General features: G+C 39.6%; 1 long non-coding RNA gene across 1 annotated transcript; it reads right to left on the reverse strand.

Annotated features, from left to right (window-relative positions):
* Positions 1 to 3,655: 3,655 nt before the first annotated feature.
* LOC307157921 lies at positions 3,656 to 4,064 on the reverse strand. The gene is made up of 3 exons (XR_013821127.1): positions 3,990 to 4,064; positions 3,817 to 3,902; positions 3,656 to 3,730 (listed from the first exon to the last, which is right to left on the reverse strand). It is a non-coding gene; the product is annotated as an uncharacterized lncRNA (long non-coding RNA).
* Between the last annotated feature and the right edge of the window lie 1,036 nt (positions 4,065 to 5,100).

Here is a 5,100-nt window from a genome sequence, read left to right on the forward strand (position 1 = left end):
GTAAAATAATGTCAAATGTTTTTGAAATAAAAAGCCTGTTGAATTGCACTACTTGAAAAAAATAGGCATTGCATTAACCATGCTTGCATTTTAATGCATTGTATTTTTAGGGTTTGCATTTTTATGGGCTGAAATTCAACATGGTTGAATATTTAAGCTGTGAATATTTCAATTAAAAACATTTCAAACACATTTTCATTATTAAAAATTCAATAATCCATATTCACCTTTCATATTTCACTTCCAAAATATTCAAACTGTTTAAAAATACAACCTATAATATTCAACAGGCAATTTTCGGCCCATTTTATTTCGCTTTGCAAATTCGCTTCCACAAATTCAGTGGTTCAAATTCGACAGTAAATTCAACGGAACTGCAGGAAAAGCAGTAGATTACCGAGCATACTCTCCATCTGCTGTTAGTCAATCCCACCAGCAGGTGGTGCAAAAGCGCGTGTTGTTGACGAAGACCAGCAACAGTTTAGAACAAGCCATTCATTCATAAAATGAAAATGATTATCTGTGTCAGTATATATACGGAAAAGATTATAAAGATACAAAAGCTGTGTTTATGTTTCATTCAATAACTTCATTGTTTCTTTCCCTGTGTAGCCTACATGTCATCAGCTTTCTCTATATGAACAGGATTATAATCGGTTTCCCTCAATTCCTCATCATACTCAAGGATTACCCTTCTGTCGGGACAAAACGCTTAACGTAGCTTTATGGACTAATACAGTGATATAAAAGACCAAACTCGCACCTTATTGGGGATGTAGGCTGTAGGCTACTATATAGGCTACAGGCAAGCAGATGGACTCAGAATATGAACTTAACGCGCAAAGTTTCATGCAGAGCGTTTCGTGATATACTGGCACAAAATCAACACTTGATCAATTAATAGCCTACTAACACTTTCTCTTCTCTCTCTCTCTCTCTCTCTCTCTCTCTCTCTATATATATAGTATACGTGTTTGCATTAGCTTAAACTGGGAAGAGTCATAGCACTTGCATATTGTTGTCCTCCTATTGTTAGTTTTAACTGCAAATCGCTTTGGATAAAAGCGTCTGCTAAATAAATGACTATGTAGCCTAATAAATGTAAAATTGGCTTGACATTGGACATTCGCACATTTAGGGACCGTCTCCAAAGTTGCATACAACATTGGCATACACGTTTCTAACTTTAATAGCAAACTTAAATTTATTTGAATAAATATCAAAAATCCAAAGGGTGCGCATTATGCCTGACACTACATGAACACTTTACAGTTGGTTTTATGACTGTAAGTCGTTCTTTTCAAATGCTATTGAAGTTAGAAACGTGTATACCAAAGTCGTATACACTTTAGAGACGGTCCCTAAATGTGCGAATGTCCAAGGTCAAGCCAACTTTATGTCAGTCACTCACTGGGAAACGCTCAGCATTAAAGGGATACTCCACCGAAAAATGAAAATTCTGTCATCATATACTCACCCTCATGTTGTTTCAAACCTGTATGAATTTCTTTCTTCTGCTGAACAGAAAGGAAGATATTTAGAAGAATGTCAGTAACCAGACAGTTTTAGATACCATTGACTTCCATAGTAGGATACTATAGGTTGTATTTTTAAACAGTTTGAATATTTTGGAAGTGAAATATGAAAGGTGAATATGGATTATTGAATTTTTAATAATGAAAATGTGTTTGAAATGTTTTTAATTGAAATATTCACAGCTTAAATATTCAACCATGTTGAATTTCAGCCCATAAAAATGCAAGCCCTAAAAATACAATGCATTAAAATGCAAGCATGGTTAATGCAATGCCTATTTTTTTCAAGTAGTGCAATTCAACAGGTTTTTTTGTTTCAAAAACATTTGACATTATTTTACTTCCATACATACTACTGTACTACTACTAATGGTGTATTTTCAATTCTTTTGATTGAAATGTAAAAATAGTTACCTTTTTGGTGGAGTCCATCTTCAGGATGCAGCCATATGTGGATGTTATGCTGGCTTTAATGTGGTCAATCCTGCACAAGATATCTCGCCCATAAACAGCCAGCATCCACCTGTGGGAGGCGATAGTTTTGGGCTCAGGTGGCTCCTGAAACCTCACAGGGAGCAGGCTTGGCTGGGAGATGAAGTCTGAGCAGGCACCAAGGTATCGGCAAAGACGCTTCAGCCACTCCTCGCTGTGGTTCTCCCGCAGCTGCCTCACTAAGCGAGAGGGGCTGTTGCCCAGGGCCCTCTCCCTCAGGAACCTTATGACCCGCATGTCACAGGCATACCTGAATAAAACAAAGGGAAAGAGAGACAGAAAGACACAAACATTAAAACCAGCTCCTCTCAATTGTGTACTCAGTATACTCACTTTCGAGTTAGGATCAGCCTAAATTCCAGTCTGTGGGCTAAGTTCAGCTGGTCCAAGATGGTCTTGCTGGTGGAAATTAAGGCCGTTTTGCACCCACTGCACCAGAGAGTCTCCATGATCATCAGGTAGTACTGGTCCACATCCAGAACCTGACGGGCTCTCTTGTGTGCCCCATAGCCTGTGAGCTGTCTCCCACACACAGGACAGGACAGCCTGACCTTCCAGAGGTGGTATGGCATCCACAGTAGAATCCTGTGTGTAAAGAAGCGCTCTGGAGCGGGGCCTTGGTGATAGATCAGATCTGGCTCTGGTGGATCATACCACAGCTTCAGGTCAGTACGAAGCCGATGTTGCTTCCACAAAGCTGCTGAAATCCATTTCTGATCCTGTGGTGGTATGGTTTTCATCAGATTTGTGGGAAGCCATCCAGACTATGAACCTGGAGTGGTCACCCTATCCTCAGCAGGTTGAACAGAGGATCCAGCCACAGATAGAGCAGCAGAGGGAACACAGGTGGAGCTGATCACAGGGGTGAGAGGAGCAAAGGACGTCCCAGAGGAGGCAGCGGCTGACACTTCCTAATGTATTAAAAAAGGCAAACACATACAGTAGATATGATTACAAACCACTTATGAGGAATGTTTGTTCAAAATGTAGCATATTTATGTGATCAAACAATATTAGTGTGAAGAAAACTATTAAATTAAAGAGTTTCTCACAACTCTAGAAGCAGCTCCTGGAGCACAGGAAGCAGAGGTGGCTTCAGACACAGAAGAAGGAGGAAGAGACGGGGGGAGATGGTCTGAATATACAGCCTGGGACTGCGAGCAGGCGATGCAGACGCAGGAGAGGGAGGAATAGACAGGGGAGAGACGGTCTGTATATCCAGCCTGGGACTGCGAGCAGGAGATGGTGTCCTAGTTGCAGGGCTGGACAATGCAGAAGTGCATTAAGAGAACACAGTTTACAATATTGAATGAAATAATCTATCATTATCAGGTATTGCAGTAACAATGATTAGATAAACTCAGCATATCTTTATGGAATGAAATTTCATTTTTTTGACTATATACCTTGGTTGCATGTGTCCTTGCCACACCTAGGTTTGGCTTTAAAGCTGCACCATGGGCCCCACCATACCGTGGCTTTGTAAACTGACAAAAATAAATTAGTAACATTATGTGAAGCATTTTAAAATGCTATAACATATGATAACATAAATATCTGCAAAGACATGCATTTACCGATGCCAAAGTTAAAGTAGGCTTTAAAGGTGCCTTTCCAGATGTTGTTCCTGACTGCCCTGGTGTTACAGGTGGTGACGTGGATGGTGTGGATGACACAGGGGCCACAGGGGCCAAACTGGAAGGCTACAGTTTCACAGAAAAGGAAATTAAATTCAAAAATACACAATACACCATCAACACATCACAGTTTTATGAAACACTTCTTATACCTTTTTCGTATGGAAACCACAGTCACATGTCTGTGTCCCCCCAAGCAGAGACATTTGCCCCCGTGTTGCAGTGGACACTTCTCAATCTGTAACATATGACAGTGAATCATAACTATTTGCTCCCTCTATATATGACATAGCTTTCCTGTGTTTATATACATGCCCAAGTTTACCTTCTGATACAGGTCATGCCATTTCTTCTGGTGTGGTGCCGGTCTGTTTCCCTCCTCAGAAGGCCAGACCCCCTGTGTGGCAAATCTGCGCAGGCGGGCCATCCATTCACCCTCACTCATAGCCCTGTGCTTCTTGTGCTTGGAAGCCATCTTCCAATAAAAGATAGCGTGTGGCAAAATACAAAGTTTATGACTATTCAGTAGAACTGAGTAGTTAATCAATTTCATACACTTATTTCACATAGCACATATTTCATCTTAGTGTTTTTGGACAAGGTTATAGTTTGATATTTTGGGAGGAAGTGATATTGTGGTGTGTGGGTATAATAATATGCCATAACTCCATAAAAATCTGATTATTACATACCATTTCGATTACATAGGCTTACAATTAGCCCACATTATGATTATTATCGAATATAGCCCACTTAAACAACACAAGCCCCATATTACGTCATAAAACGTCATGTTAATGTTAATAAAGGCGCAGTTTTATGGTTAGCCTATGTATTGAATTACAGCTGAAATGAACAGACAAAATTATTTTACCTCAGGTAAAAACTGGCGCCCAAAACTGTAGGCTAATTAACGTTAACGTTATGCATAATTCAGCCATATAGCAGTACGAGGTAATCTATATGATAGGCTAGCTATTTTTAGCCAACTTAATATAAGCATAACAACGTAATAACATACATTATGCACGATAGTAATTATATTGATATAAACATGTAAAACTGTAAACATTCATTAAAAATAATGAAACTGGCCACTACCCTTGACCTCTACATAAATAAGACATTCTTCTCTGTAACGTTAGTACATGTAATACGTTAGCTAACTAGTGCTAGTCACTTAACTAAATATAACAACTTTGTCGGTTTCTTACCTCGATGTAGTAACGTGAAATCCAAAGTAAATCCAGTACTTTGACACCTGTAAAGTTTCTACTTTTTTTTTTCCAAACCGCTGGAAACCACTTAACCTCTGGCAATGCCCCGTCAGGTAGATGGAAAGTTTTTGGGAATGAAGGATAGTGATTGGTTGTCAACAAAGGCAAGGAGACGGAGATTTCGGAAATGGACTTTATTGATTGGCTGTAAGCTGTGAG

This window comes from Squalius cephalus, assembly GCF_949319135.1.
Source record: "Squalius cephalus genome assembly, chromosome: 4".
NCBI classification, from domain to species: Eukaryota; Metazoa; Chordata; class Actinopteri; order Cypriniformes; family Leuciscidae; genus Squalius; species Squalius cephalus.